At 46.0% G+C, this 16458-nt stretch overlaps 3 pseudogenes; 2 read left to right on the forward strand and 1 right to left on the reverse strand.

Annotated features, from left to right (window-relative positions):
* The first annotated feature begins 2183 nt into the window (after positions 1-2183).
* Positions 2184-2799, forward strand: LOC142457032 (CYFIP-related Rac1 interactor B pseudogene; annotated as a pseudogene).
* Positions 2800-4114: 1315 nt separating this feature from the next.
* Positions 4115-5041, reverse strand: LOC142456267 (dual specificity protein phosphatase 7 pseudogene; annotated as a pseudogene).
* LOC142457033 (PC4 and SFRS1-interacting protein-like) overlaps positions 5013-16458 on the forward strand; it is a 56365-nt pseudogene continuing 44919 nt past the window's right edge.

Consider the following 16458-nt stretch of genomic DNA (forward strand, 5'->3'; position numbering starts at 1 on the left):
AAGAAACAAATGTCCACCATCAAGATTTAAAAAGCCAGGGAAGACCCTTTTTTGGAACAAGCAAGAAACCCTAGCACTTTTAGCAAATTCAAGTTGGCCACAGAGGGAGGTCCACTGACCAAGTATCAAGCTGGTTCCAGCATGATTAGGATTACAATGGTCTATGTTTGATAGTAAGACTGTTCCAGATCTTTGTACGTGGCTAGAGGGGATTTGTCAACAGCTTAATCTGGCTAGACACTTTGCAGATGGGTTTGGGGCTTGCACTGTCTTTCACACCCTTCGAGAAATTGGTGTTCATAATTTTAGCTCTGACACTTTCTCTTCGTCATATTTGACTTTTGTTATTGTCATCTTTAGATTACACAAGCTAGTGTGCTTCTTCCATGTGAACTTAGTTGAATCCTCACTTAGATGACAGCTTGTTTGAATACAAACCTTCAAGACCACAGACACTATTCCAGTTGATAGCTGAGCACCATCTGCTCTCTTCACCACACTCTGCTGTAGCAATCTTATCTTCAGTTGTCATTTCATGAAGGTACGTATCAGGTAGGGCCATGTTATCAGAACTACCTGTTCTTGGATTGGGGCTCCAGTTAAGCAGGAGCCCAGAACCCATATGCGTGTCCATGGAATATGCATGACTGAACTTTACTTTCGCGACTGTCTTATGACAAAATCAAACCCCCATAGGACCAACTAAACTAGCACAAACAAACAAAAACAACGAGAAAAATTAAAAGCTCAAAGCAGAAAACGCAAATCCCATATAAACAAAAAAGTACAACATTATCAATCATCCCCCTGGAGTATAAGGTGATTGCACATCATTAATTTCCCCAAAGACACGGCAATCCAGACACTGTTGGTCTGAGGAGTCGATGCAAGCACAGATCCACCTTCAACTGCAGCTCATGAATTGTTGCCCTACACAGTTTGAACTTCTGTTATCTTCCCCTCTGCTTACCCTAAGTATGGGGCGTGGTACCAGGGCGGGAAATTCATTCTTTTGATGCGGTTCTGCTCAATATTTGCTTTCATGAAATGTTCACTAGAAAAACATATGCTATGGCAAGGTGTGATGAAGAAATCAGAGGGTGCCAGACGATCAGAAATAGAAGTGTCTGGTGTGTGACCCAAGGACTGTAAATAATACAACCCGCGATCAGAGGATCTTAGGTTTTCATAATATTATCACTTCAAGAGAAAGCACAAAATACAATAGCATTCAAAGCTTATTGAAATGAAAAACATGTATGAAGACGCCATCCTAGCCCTTGGACCTTGAACTTGTTGCTGCTGTAGGAGACTTGGTTGGTGTAGCTATCATGGAGCAGGGAATTACCCAGTGCTTCACGTGGCAGAATGGGCACAGGGCTGCTGAGGGACTGCCTTGGGGGCCCTCCTTTCATTGATGAAGTATGGGGATACGGGCCCTGCACAGACAAATGTGCAGGGACCCCCTTCCTCTGCCACACTCACACTCTAGAACAGCGTCAGGATGGAACTTCTGGTCTGTTGGGGGGGGGGGGGTAACTGCTAGGCAGGTTGCTGAGGTCTGTGCCCAGCCACTGTCCCAAATGAAAAGTGTATCCTCTTAGAGCCCCTGTGCCTGGGACACCTGCCATGTGAGGGAGCCCACAACTGGGGGGGTCAACAGTATAGCCGTGTGTGTGTGTGTGTGTTAACCACTGGCTGTGGGCACCAAGGTATCAACATATGACTTTAAATATATCCCACCCGAATTTTGAGAAAAATCTCAAGAATAGATTTGAGTCACTGAACACGGACAGAAGACCTGATGCTGTGGGGGGGCATCAAGAACACTATATACAAATAAAGCAACAGGTCACTTTCAAAGACTGGAAAAAGCTGCCCTTGTGGAAGCTGGGGGTCCGGGATGTACTCCTACAAAGGTCCGGCCAATGGGTACACCCTCATAGAGCCCAGGGACGGTGAGGAGTGGAGCGGTGCACCCTAAGGCAGCAGCAGCCTACGGAGTAAACTCACCGAACATCTGAACACTTGAGGTTCCCACGTGTGGAGGGAGACATGAGGCCCCAGGATCTAGGCCAGACAGAGACCTTTAAAATAGCTGAAATATTTATCACAAAATCAGAGAAGAAGGTAGAGGGACAAGGACCGAATCACCAGCCAGCACTGGTTGAAGGTACTTTAACATGGGGAATCTTCTTAAACATTTGTCATGCACAAACCTTGAGCAGGGGTCAAAATTTCCCCTTAATTTAGAAAATGCTCAGCCTACAGAGTCTGAGAAGGAAATTTAGAATCAGGTGAATGTAGTATTAAAAGATACAGAAGGTATCTTGGAGGACTTCAGACACATAGAAGAGCTGACCACGCAGTTCGAGAGGCGACCCAGCATCCAGCGGAGGAGAAGTTGCAGGAGAAGACATGGAATGCAGTGGTCCCACTAGCAGGCAAATTAAAGACATTTTATTAATTTCTCAGAGGTTAGAAGCAGCATTACGAGGTCTACTGGGAGCCCCGACAAACACCCAGAGAGCAGGCTCTTGCTCAACACTTTGCAGAAATCCTTCATTTCACACTCTGGTTTGATGAACTCCAGATGGCAAATCCTGCCACGCAGAATGGTGTCGGTCTTACAGAAGAGCGTTGGGTCTTATGGGGATGAGCCATGTGTCTGCAGAAGGAGAGAATGAAGTCAATAATGAGCGGGCAAACTGAGGGTCTCTGTTTAATGTGGAAGCAACCCTGATGCTGGAGTCCTCAAGTGATGCCACAACAAGCTTTGTGTCTGAGAATACGAAGTGACCAGCAGAAGATCCCCCAGACGGATGGAGTACCGTGGCCTGTGGGGTAGCCACCCCCGACAGTTATTCATGGGTTCAGTAGGCGCAATCAAATGGTTAAGATATATAACGATTGTAGTAAAGCCATGGAGAATTGGGAGAGATAGTCAATAAGCTCAAATAAATACTTTTCTGTTATTCTCTCCTTTCAGCCAAGATGCATCTGATATCACCAATGATATCCCTTGTTACACATCCTCTACTGAATCCAGCTTGAATCTTGTGTAGCTGTCAATATACTGTTGCAAATGTTGTTGATGATCTTCAGCAAAACTTCACTTCTAGGTGAGAATAACGATACTGTTCTATAATATGCACATTATGTAGCAACTTTCTTTAGAATAGGTACAAATATGGGTTTCTCAGTCAGTTGGCCAAGTAGCTGTCTTCCGAATTTCCTGGTGTAGATCAGGAAGTATTTCTAGTACATCACTGGCTTATTCAAACACATTTCAGTAGTTATTCCATCGATTCCTGAAATCTCGGTTTCTGCCAATGTTTTCAGTGCAGCTTGGACTTACTCCTTCAGTACCACTGGTTTTTCATCTTTTGATACCTCTTGAAATGGTTGAATGTTAACTAGTTCTTTTTGGTGCAGTGATGCTAGTTTTTCCATTTTCTTCTGGGGCTTCCTATATCATTCAATATTTTGCTCATAGAATCTTCAATATTGTAACCCAAGGTTTGTGATTTTTCTGGAATGACTTCAGTTTTAGGTATGCTGAGCATATGTATTCTTCCTTTTTGGATTTTCACTCTAGGCCGTTGCACACTCAATTATAATAATTTTATTTTGTCTTCTTAAGCTGCCCTTTGAAATTTTCTGTTCAGTTCTTTTACTTTTACTTCTGAGAAAAGAAGGGCCCACTGCGGAAACGGGGGTTTCACATACGTGCAACACGCATTTGGTCAAGAAAAGGTCAGCGCATAGTTTTTGTCTTTTACATGAAAGACAAACAGAAAACCACCAGGAATTATACTCTTTAAAATAGAGAACAACCATATGAGAACGTTTCTCTCTTTCTCTCTGTCTCTCTCAGGATCAAGGGATGAAATACTGGTGTATACTATCCACTGTTGGGTGTAGCCTGGAAATAACACTTTTTGTTAAAAAGATGAAGGGAGGTAAATCTGAAGGGCTCGAACACTCTGTTCCACGGTGCCTGGATCTACCTGCTGGGTGAAGAGTAAACTCGGGTCCGTGGGTGTCTTTTAAAAACGGCCAGGTGGGCCCGGCCATAGAGAGCAGGCTGGGCTTCCCTCCCGGCCTGGGCGCTTCACGTGGACTCCAGCCTGTTGAGCGGGAAGAGGTGGTGGCTGGTGCGCGTGGAGAAGTAGAGCTGCCCGCCGGGCGTGTGGCTGTCGTACGGGTTGCTCAGCGCTAGCTTCAGCTCGGAGTCCAGCTTGCCCCATGAAATTGATGTTGGGCGAGATGTTGGACTTCTTCCTCTTGACGAAATCGTATGCGTCGTTCAGCGAGAGGTTCATCTTCTGCATCAGGTAGGCCATGGTCACTGCAACTGAGCAGCTGATGCCTCCAGACAGTGCACCAGGACCCCGAACTTCTTGGAGCGGGCCTTGTCAATGAAGCTGATGGCCTCGGGGAAGAACTGGGAGAAGTCTGGCTCCAGTGGTCGGAGATGGGAATCTGCATGAAGGCATTGGGCAGGTTGGGTGTGACGTTGAGGATGCACTTGATGCCGTACTTGCCCAGCACGTCCACATTGGTGGAGTCCTTGGCACAGCCGAGGTAGCGGTAGGGCAGGATCTGGATGGGGAAAGCCGGCTGTCTGGATGGCACGTAGCTTCCCTTCGATTTGGTGACATTGCTGGGCAGCTCTGCGGTCGGACAACTGGGACTCTCCGACGGAGCAGTCGGAGCTGATGCGCAGGCCGCCTACACCCAGCACCGAGGTGGGCTGGGAGCCGCTGGTTAAGGACAGGCGCCGGGCTTGGGCTGCCACTCGTGGCGGCCTCCTCGTAGAGCAGCACAGCGGCCGCCTTGCAGCATGGGGTGAAGCGCTCCTTGGCATGGTTGGTGACGATGGAGCGCATGGGCAGGTTGCCCTTGCGCAGGCCCCGCAGCATCAGGTCCAGATGGCCAGGTTGAAGGCCGTCTTGATGTGCCACAACTCGAAAAGCTCCTCCTGCAGCCCCTCGGCACTCTTGCAAAGCATGGCTCCCGCACCTGCTGCCGACTCAGACCCTGTCCAGGTGCACGCCTTCGCCGTTCCCCAGGCTGACATGTGCGCCCTGGTTTTTCATGGGGAGCGCTTCCTGGGTAGCCCTGCGCTGGGACAGCACCAGGGCCATGCGGGCCTCAGGCACATCTCTGGGCAACTGCCCCCTGCCGAACTGCGTGCCGGTTGGCCTGCCCACCTGGCCCTCCCAAACCCTTCGGTTTTAAGGCATTAAAAATACAGCTGTGGAGGAGTGGCACATTCAAAATAGAGTCAACGTGGCAAAGCTTTGCGGCGCTTCATTTGCTGCTGGGGCTTGGCTCCATAGGAAGGGAAGCATATCTATTAGTACTTAGAGTGAGGAAGTATAACTCCAAGAAATTTGGAAGTTGTCAAAAATGAAACCGAATGTATTGGTATTCTAGGCATTAGTGAGCTGAAATGGACTGGGATAGTCATTTGACTTGGACAAGTGTTATGGATGGGTGTCATCCAGTCAGCCATGATTTATAGAAACCCTATGTATGACAAAAAAAAACAACACAAAAACACCACCGGGCCCTGCAGCGCCAGGTCCGAAATTGTTATGTTTTAGCCCACGGTTGTAGCCATGGTGCCAACCCTCTTTAGGGTCTTCTTTCTTTTTCATTGTCCCTCTACTTTACCAAGCATGCTGTCCTGTTCAAGGGACCACTTCCTCCCAGTAGCGCATTCACAGTAGGTGAATGATGTCTCACATCCTTGCTTTTAAGGAGCAATCTGGCTATGCTTCTCCAAGACAGGTTTGAACAGTATTTTGCCAGTCTGTGATATTTCAATATTCTTCACCAGTATCAAAATTCAAATGCATCAAATCTTATTTGGGATTCCTTATTCATATGAGATGATTATCAATCATACGTACTTTACTATTATGACTTACTATTTACTATTTCAGGACCGACACTGTAGTTTACTATTTCAAGAACGACACTGCACACATGGTTAAAAAGATCAAGGTCATTCGTTAAGTACAGTGCTGGATGTGCCAGGCTCTCCTTCACACCTAGTAAAGGAGACCAGCTAATACCACCACTATTCAAATTCACTCACTAATGACTAACTATAGTGACAAAATATTGTTACATTCTACCACGTCCTTCAGTCTGAATGCATTGATAATTACTGATGATTGGAAGGCAACTATTAAATGCAAAAGGATTGGGAATTGGAAAATAAAGACTTGGTGATAGAAAGTAAGATGGACATGCATGACAGAACTTGTAAGACCAAAGACTACTTCAAAGAAAATATTTTTTCAAAAGGCAACTTTAGATGTGAAATCTACACAAATCAAATTGCCTAGACCTCTGGGATTTCTCTGTGAAAAGACAATGGAGAGCCACATACATTTAGTCAAAACAAGGTCAATGGCCGACTGTGAAATAGACCAAAATTGCTCAATGAAAATTAGCTTGAAGATAAGGATAATTAAAACAAGTCCAAAAAGCCACACATTTACAGGCCATCTCAAAAATAGCTCTGATGCACCTAACTTGACCAAACAAAAAGGATGATATAAAAAATATCATACATGAAAGTAATAAAAAAATTAAATTTAAAACATAAGGGAGGGGGGAAGTAGGTGCTAGAAAACCCGGAAACATAGTCTTGAAAGTAGAATCGCTAAAGCAAATAGAAGAACTGACAAAGTACACAAGCTGAACAGAAAATTTTCAAAAAGCCATTTGAGAAGACTAAAGTGAAATGTGCAAAGACCTGTAGTTAGAAAACCAAAAGGGAAGACTTAAATTCAAGACTTAAGTTGTAATGTTGAAGGATTTTATAACCAAAAGAAGCATTAAAATAAGATAGAAAGAAATATTAATTAAACTAAAGAGAATTGGCCAGCAATCAGCCATTACAAGTGGTAGGATATGACATATAATCATTTATTATGGCCATTCTAAGCATAATTCTACAGGAGTTCTGCCGGTACAGTGGTGATCCATTGGGTTGCTAGCCTCAAGGTCAGCAGTTACGAGCCATCAATTGCTCTTGGGAGACAGACAGGGCTTCTACTCTGGGAAACTCACAGGGGTGGTTTGACCCTGTCCTACAGGGGTCTCTATGAGTTGATATCAAGTGAATGGCAGTGAGGTTTTGAGCTAAAATTCCTTCAGTGATGTCTTATCATTGTGCATTCTCTGCGGGTGGCTGTGATCCCATTTTGGAGGGAGTTCTTTGTTACACGACAGAAGTGGGGATAAGCCCTAACCTTAGTAGAGGGTATGAACCAACCCACATCCTGTTTTTTGGGGTGTGTCTTTAAGATTACTTTAGTGAAGGGTGAGACTTAAAACATCATCATTCATTTACAGTGGTTTATGGTCTGCAAACAGGTATACCACACATCCATCAAAGCCATTCCTCAGTATATAGGAGTTTGTAAGTGGCAGAGGCTGCCAAGGCCAGATGTATAGGAGGCTGGCACAGAGGAGCAGCACCAAAACTATGGGGTACCTTCTTCTCATCTGGCTCAAGACCTTGGAAGTGTGCCACAGACTGAGAGGTGGGCTGGCTTCCTGGCCCATGCAGACAAAGGCCAAGGGATCACATGGCTAAAAGATAGGACCAGAGAGAGATAATGTGGCTGCTGGTTGAGGGGATAAATGGTTTTATCCTCAATGCTTGCTGATCCTGACTTGTGGTAATCTATTAACTTCTCTAATAAAACCCCATAACCCTAAGATTTGTTGAGTTCTGTGTGGCCATTGGACAAACTATTGTACTTAGCATAGAAGTAGACTGCTGAGGGAGGAAAGGTTGATATTACAATAGATAAAGAGGCCGTCTAACCACTGCCTAGTGGCAAAAGGGAAGCCAGGACAGGTTGGAGATGTGCAACTCCACTGCTGTTTACAGCAGTATATAATCAAGATCACAGTGCAATGGACATACTTAAAAGTGCATTTCTGTAGGAAGACGCCTTATCCCATCCAAAGACATGACGGTGGCTGCTCAGGATTCAATGCTTGAGGACTAAACCCAAACCTTGGCAGTTCATGTCTACAAGGACCCTCCAGAAGACATTAACTTTGAAATTCCCAAGATAACAAATTCTCCAGAATACATGTGACTACAATGAGTTAGAATGGATCTAAAGGCAAATGAAAACAACTGAATTCTGGCCTTTGGACTGGCTCCTGGAAGATCACCTCTAAAAGCTAGAGAGAGGCCTGCCTTTGTGGCCCATGGCAGCCCCCTCATCCACACAGACAGTTCATACTAGGTTACAAACAGTGGAAGCTGCTCATGACAGAAAGACAAACCATAAAATCAGAGTTGGAACTTGTGCTACTGTAAGACAAATATGCCAGGTAAATGAGAGCCCACTGCAGGAGGAAACCATAAAATTAGGTGTGCGTTATAAAAATGCACTTACACATTTGACACCAAAAATGAAGAAATGCATTTCATATGCACAGGCCCCAGAAGAAAACATTCTCAAAGACTAAGCAATTCATGGGAGTGGCAGGAAGGGGCGAGTTATAGAGGGAAAGCAGAGCTGGGGCTCAACATTTAACCCGGAGAGGGAAGTATACTTTATCCCATGTGCTTAGTGACTATTGACCAATTTAACAGGTTTATGGAACACGTCATTTTGATGCATTTCAATTTCAACGAAAATTACAGAAACCGTTTACATTTGCCTCCTACCAGTTATGCCGACTTTGATCCAAATATATATACAAAATTTTTTAGACAAATATATATCCACATTCATTTTTTTCTAAGCTTTTCAATCTCGGAATTGTTTAATATACCTATCTCTATGGATACATGTCAATTTGCTATGACGGTAAATTGACAATCCCAGTAAATTGGTTTCATTCATGAAAGTATTACTTCAGTAATAAACGTAAACAAAGTCACAAAGTTCTTAGGAAGTAAACATCAAATGTAAAGACAAACAATGCAGTGGAGACTAACAAACTGACTGATCAAGCGACCCTTATCAAACCCAATACCTCAAATGTTGTATGATATTAAACATTATACATTTTATATATAGAATCAGAGTTTCATGTATAAGTTGATAGCACAGAATTACCATATATACTCGAGTATAAGTCCAAACACCTAATTTTACCACAAAAAACTGGGGGGCTTGTTCAGCATAAAAAACGGGCTGAAAAACTCGGTTGATACTCGAGTACATGTGGTATGTTGTTTCAGAATGTTTTAAAAATGTACGGTTCCGTTCACGTGTTGGTTTGACTCATGGTCGAGGTATGCAGCATGGCTGAATGCTGACATACACGCAGTCTCCAGGAGTTGGAGTGGATCTGATGGCAGTGGGCAGGTTTGGTATGGTTTACTCCAAGGGGCTTAAAGAGTCCTGCACATTGGCTGCTGACCTCAGGATTGGCAGATCAAATGCACTGGCAGTTCAGTGAGGGCAAGATGAGGTTGGCTGCTCCCATACAGATTGACAAGCTCAGAAACTCTACATAGGAATGCTGATTCAGAATCAACTTGATGGCATGGGAGTTTGTTTGGAGCAGGGGAAATGAAGGTTCCTAAGTGGAATGTGCTTTTCCTACTGGCAGTTTCCACTCAGCCAGCCTTACTGTGGAAGAAAAGGCCTGGCCCCTGCTTCCATTAAGGGTACAGTGCATTAAACCCTATGGAACAGTTCTATTCTGCTGGAATTAATTCCATGGCCACCGAAAAAAGGAATGATAGCATAATTGTGCCTATGAATACACATAAAATTATGACGAAATTCAACGATAAAAGGAATTCTCAGTGAAAATCACCAGGTCCATCATGAAGAAATCTAAACATACTACAGCTTACGAATATTTAAATGACTAAGGAGACGTACTGGTGCGGGGGTTCAACAATGGGCTGCTACACCTGGCGCTCATACCTGAGAACTTCTTCACATACAGATGACAGCCTGGAAACCCAGCAAGGAGTCCCTAGTCAAAGGGCATCGCTAACAGAATGGACTAGAGTGCAGCTGGCAACAAGAATTCTGTGAACATCAACTGAGCCTTTATCAACAACCCTTGGTGGGTACATCTCTGAAACATGGAAATACCACCATGCAATGATTCATAAGGAGACTCTCAGTTAAGTCCAAGTAAGATAGCTTACCATTTCGAACAATTCTATTACTGGATATGGTGCTATCTTCTATTAAAAATAAAGCTGTGACAGAATCTAGGGGGGAAAACACGTCAAAGTACATGCACAGTGAAATCAAACACATGTAGACAAAAATCATGGTTAAGTTAGATATACCAGAAGGAAAGAGATACTACTTTATACGTGTAGTTACAATTCGGTTCCAGGAAGAGCTTCTGTACTCCATGTGATAACTGACACATGACCAATTTAAAGTCCTTATCACTAGGAAGAATAAAATGAATGAAAACAAGAAAATGTGGTATTCTTTAGGACTTGTGTCACAAAAAAATATTAGTACAGAACAGGACAAGAAAATTAACAAACAAAATCAAAATGGTAGGAAACTCCCCCAAAATAATCTACTAAAATTCAAAACCAAGACCCAATCTCACTGCCGTTCAGGTGATGCCAACTCATAGCACCCCTATAGCACCAGACAGACCTTTGTCTATGAGTTTAGGAGACTGTAACTCTTTACAACCCTAGAAAGACCCGTCTGCCCACAAGCTGGTTTCGAACTGCACACTTGGAGGTTAGCAGCCCAATGCTGCTACCAGCACCAGAGGAGCTCTGGGCCAACGCTGCCCTAAGAGCCGAGATAGACCTGGGGGTGTTAAAGGAACCTGGGTGAGTCGTGACATCAATCTCCGGGGTGAGGTTTACAGGGCAGAAGCCCTCAAGTGGGGTGCTGCATCCCGAGTGGGCAAGCCACAGCCCAGGGTCTGCAGGGGTAGGGAGACAAACCGCGGGAGCACAAGCTCGCACATGCGGTCCGGGTCTCGTTGGCCAGTGGGGCGACTGACGACCGCGGGACTGGCCTCCCCTTCCAGGAAAGGCCAGTCTGGGACCGGGTCTTCTCATGGCCGAGACCCCACACCCACGGAGCGGACTCCAGGCCAGGACCCGCCCCTGGCAGGGCCGTTCCGGGGCGAGGAGGAGGGCCTGGGAGGGCCTCTAAGCAGGACAAGCGGGACAAGGGGTGCCCAGGCCTGAGGCAGAGGCCCACGACCGGCCCGGGGCGGATTTAGCGGGAAACGTCCCAGGGGGTCACGGCGATCAATGGCGCGGCGGACGCAGTGCGGGCACTAGAACGTCTGCCGGACGCAGCGCTCGCAGAGGCGGTGGCGTGCGGGTCGAAAGTACCACACTGAGGCTCACTAAGCTAGGCAGCAGTCTACAGCCCTGCGTCGGGCGGAAATGACGTCACCGGAAAGGACCCTTTCCGGCGGGCTTGTGGGGGCGGGGCCTGGAGAGGGGCGGGGCGGGGCCGGGCCCGGCAGAGAAGGCCAAGCCCCAGAGCGGGCCTGGCAGAGAAGGCCGAGCCCGGGAGGGAGCAGAGACTGAGCTTGCTCTTGTAAAAGTAAAAGGGGCGCCTCATAGCCACATGCATCACGACCTGGTGAGTGGTGTGTTAGGTGGATGAACACCCGCCACATCACAGCACGCACATCATCTTAGCCTCTCTATTTGGGGTGCATTCTCCTTGATATTTAGGGAGCTCTGTTGCGTAGTGTTTACATGATGCGTTGCTATCTGCAAGGTCAGCAATTCCAAACTACCATCTTCTGCGAGGGGAGAAAGACTAGGCTTTCTACTCCCTTACAGAATTACAGCCTCCAAAACTCACAGGGGCAGTTCTAGCTTGCCCTGGGGTCTCGATGAGTCGGCATCGACTTGATGGCAGTGAATTTTAGGAGTTATTTGATTTTTCACGGAGAAAAGACACCTCACGTTTGCAGGATAAACAGCACACACACATTGTCTCTTCTTCTAGAACTGCTGAAACCTTGTCTACAGATTTCAGTGTGTTCGCATCCTTTCATACCATAGGTGATCAAGGCCAGGGATTCAAGCCCACCATCTACCCTGTGGCAGAAAGAATAGGCCGTCAGCACCCAGAAAGACATGCTAGCTCAGGAAAACTATATAGTTAGGGTCCTTATAAGTCAATATTGCCTCGATGGCAGGGAATTTAGGTGGGTTTGGTGATGATTCATTAGTAAGCAGCGGGTCCTGTATCAGATGAAACATGCTGCACCCTTGCACAGTAGTCAAAGGCAGTGACATTCTTCCTAAGGCAGCACCACCCACAACCCATTTTAGAAAGGGTTCCTAAACAAGCTGGTGATATTTACTCACAAAATGAGATTGGGGCTATTGCCAAAGGCTCATGGAACTGTGAGGGGAAAAGTGACCCAAGCCTAATTGTGCAAGTGTGTGTGTTGCAGTACCGGCACTAGAAGGTTAGGGCGAAGAGAGGGTTCAGTGCAGAACACCTGCTTTTGGACACGTTTCTGGCATTCATGTGACAAAACACTAGATATATTTTGTAGGAGCACCCATTATACTTCCTCAGAACTCTTCCACAGCCAAAAGGACAAGGAAACCACAGTGGCTATGTGGAGCACAAGGATCAATCGATATACACTCCCGTTGATGGCTAGAACTTCAAGTAGCTGCAGTAGCATATATTGAATGAAAAACACCATGTCCCAGTCGACATGTTCATGGGGTCTGGAAACTGCTGAAGATATGTCTCCTCCTCAATCTCCTCAAGTGTTGTGCTTTAAAGCCACTTAGGAAAGATCTATGATTGAACATGGGCCACGTGGAGTCAGTCACCTGCTTACAAATTAGGATTGAACTGGGACTCACTAGAGGACCAACATTCAAACTGCGATCTCACTGCCCAGCCTAGAGAAGAGCAGCCCTGCTAACAGCAAGTGCAAATCAGAGCAAGAATGGCCTGCTTTTGGAGCCCAGAAACATCCTGTTCACCGTCTAGAACAATGAATGCAGTACATAACCGTGAGAGCAAGGCCTCCAGGGATTATCCTCTGCTTCAGCCTCACCAGAGCTTATTTCCTGCAAGTCTGTCCAAGTCGGCCTCAGTGCAGCCCACCTGATCTCTGGCCTCTGGACCACAGAGAGTATCTAGTATTTGTCAGGTGCAGGATCCCAGCCCAGCAATCCGACATGCCTCCACAACTTCCTCTTAGGCCCACCACATCAGCTTCACTGGCAGAGGGAACACCAGCTGAACCACTATATCTCAGGGTGTGTCCACAGAAACTCTACCCAGGCTGGGCACCTGGATAGATATCCATCTGACCAGCAGAGGTTTCTCTGTACTGTGATGCTGGCTTTCCTCTGGAGATACTCAGGAACAATAGGGGCCACTGGGAGGTTCTTCAACTGGTAAAAAAAAAAATCTGTCTCCAGGTGTGCCAGAAGGAACCTCAATGATCTTGAGTGTAAATACCGAATGGAGATACCCACACCATCCCTGAGAGGCTAACCTATGAGATGTAGCCACTAACATTCACCCGAGGCTGAAGATCAGCACCCAATCCTAGCTGCTATGCATGCATGACAGGGCTGAGCCTGGCAGTGTGCTTAGTTAGGCCTCAGACTGCTAAACCCAAAGTCAGCATGTGAAATCACCAGCAGGACCACCTGAGAAAGACTAGGCTTTCTACTTGTGGCAGTTAGATAATCTGTCAACTTGCGAAGGGTGGAGTTTAACCTGTTAATCAGGTCACCATTTGATGACCTCATTTGGAGGCAGAACACAGAGAGACTCTCTGGGAGACATTCTTGTTGACAAGCCACATGGAGCTACACTGATAGAGCCAGAGCCCTCGAGCTGGAGGAGCCATGTGGAGACCCACACCAGCGCTGAGATGCTCACACTACCACTAGATCCACAAGTCTTTCCACCCACTGGCCTGTGGTCTTCCTGCATTCAGTGTCATTGCATGACTGCGTGAGTCTAAAGAGGAATTTATGGACTAGTATCGACATATGGGGTAATATTGGACTTATGGACTTGATCTGGACTTGGCTGGCATGCTTTCTTTTTCTTTTTTTAAACATTTTATTAGGGGCTCATACAACTCTTATCACAATCCATACATATTGCTATAGTTTATTGTGCCAGCCTGGCCGATAAACACAAGTAGGATTAACTGAAGGGCAGAGGGATAAATGGCTCGGTGAGCCTCACCTTGGTTGTTCTGTGCCTCAGTTTAAAGGGGTACACTACCTGCGGGATGCCTAGCCTGTGGACTGTGTCGCTGTAAGTTGAGGTCCCTTTAAGCCCACACGATTGGAATGTTCATCTCTGGAGCTGGGGACTGACAGTTGATGACAGCTGGGGACCTGCCTTGCTGTTTGCTGCCTGGGTATATATAGCCCAGCTCTCTCTACACAAGGGGACTGGCAACTGGCAGCTCTCAAGCCTTGAAGGACTGCTAGTGTCTCACTGCTTCATAATTTAACTGTTAATTTCTTGTATTATCTATCTGTATATAATTTAACGGTGTATTTCTTGAATTATATATCTATCTTTATAAATATATTTATATATCATTACTAGCAATCTGGTTTGTCTCTCTAGAGAACCCTGTCCAATACACATATACATACATCAATTGTATAAAGCACATCCGTACATTCTTTGCCCTAATCATTTTCAAAGCATTTGCTCTCCACTTAAGCCCTTTGCATCAGGTCCTCTTTTTTTTTTCCCCTCCCTCCCCGCTCCCGCCGGCTGGCATGTTTTCTTAATGTAGCATTGCTCTTTGATATAAAATTACATACATATGAGTGTCTATGAATTTGTTTCTCTGGTTTACCCATATTCCCACATTAGTCCCATGATTATACGCTCAGGAGCCCACAGGGATAGTTTTACTTTACTCTGTAGGGTTGCTATGAGTCAGCATTGACTTGATGGCAGTGAGTTTGGTTTGACTTGGAAGGTAAGCAAACCGCCATGGCAATTTCTCAATGCAGTTCAACCTGGTACACTCACAGACCTAAAAACCGTTGCCTCTAACATAGCCAAAGAACTGAACCTTTGAAAGGAACTTCAGAAGTCACCTGGGAGAACACTGCAGATGATGGCTGGGCCCAGCTATCTGTAGGGTTTTCCAGGATGCTGGCTCTACCTAGGATGGAGGATGTCTGTGTCAGGCCCTGTGCAAACTGACATCTTATTTCTTCTCTTTCCTTCCAAGAAAATCCCCAGAAGTGTCCTTACCCTGTCCCCAGGCCTCTGGACTTGGGAACTGAGAGCTGTGGACTGGGAAAAGTGCAATTCTGGGCTGCTGGTGCTTGAGGCTGCTCTGGGACTGCTGATGGGAGGGGGAGGGACACTGAACTCCCTCCACACTCAAAACACTGCCTTCCTTGCAGATTCACAGCTGGGCATTGTGTTACAGAAGCTGTTTGTGAAAGGGGCATTCATTTGTCACTCTCCTCAAGGGTCTGTGCCACCCCCCACCCCACCCCACCCCCACAGTCCTCCTGCGTAGAAGAGAATCTGATCCATGAGAGTGAATGGAAAGGAGACTCAAAGGACTAATGGCTCTTCCACCTCCTAGGGATCTGATTAGATTACTCCACCATGCCCCAGGTTTGTCTGAAAGACCCCATTCTCCTTGGTCTTCTCCTTCCCTTGGCATTGATCTGGGCCACAGCTACTTACACAGCAGTGACTAACTCACCTGACCCACTGTTTGATCTCTGCCTTGCCTTTCCTTTCTAAGTATTCCTGATACCACCATGCCCTCTGCTGGTAGGGGACTAAAAGCCAACCCAAACTCATTGTCAATGAAGGGGTAGAACTGCTCCCTGTGAGTTTCAGAGACTGTAATTGCTTATGAGAGTAGAAAACCCATCTTTCTCCCTAGGAAAGATTGGTGATTTTGAACTGCTGACCTCCCAGTTAGCAGCCCAGCTTGTAAACATTATGCCACAGGGCTCCCTGGAAGGTGAGAGGTCTGGTAAAATAATTTCTGCTTGCTTGGGCAACTGGCTTGTAATGACCTTTGTGTTCCTTATGCTACTTATACTCTGGAGAAATTGGGGTCATGTATAGAAGTTTTCTGAAATTTGACCTGGCTGGAGCATTTTCTTTTGAATTGGTTTATTTTTAATTTAAAAAAAAAGGTCAGAAGTAGTCATTTCTTTTCTATACAAAACTGGAGGCACTCCTGCTCTATATCCCTGACTCCAGGTCTCCAGTTCAGATCAAGGGCTCCCTCTTCATCCTCTTCATGCTCTTGTTTTACAGAACTGGGCACATTCTCCTAGCGTTCCAGGACAACGTGGCTTGGCTCTCAGGGGTCTGAGCTACTTCATCCGACCAAAATGCTCCATCCATCATTGTTTTTATGTTAGGCTCTATTACTATAAACTGCCCTCTGCATACTGCTTTACTGTTTCCAAAAGGTTTTTATATGTTGTGTTTTCATTCT

Source organism: Tenrec ecaudatus, chromosome 9 (assembly GCF_050624435.1).
Source record: "Tenrec ecaudatus isolate mTenEca1 chromosome 9, mTenEca1.hap1, whole genome shotgun sequence".
Classification (NCBI taxonomy): domain Eukaryota; kingdom Metazoa; phylum Chordata; class Mammalia; order Afrosoricida; family Tenrecidae; genus Tenrec; species Tenrec ecaudatus.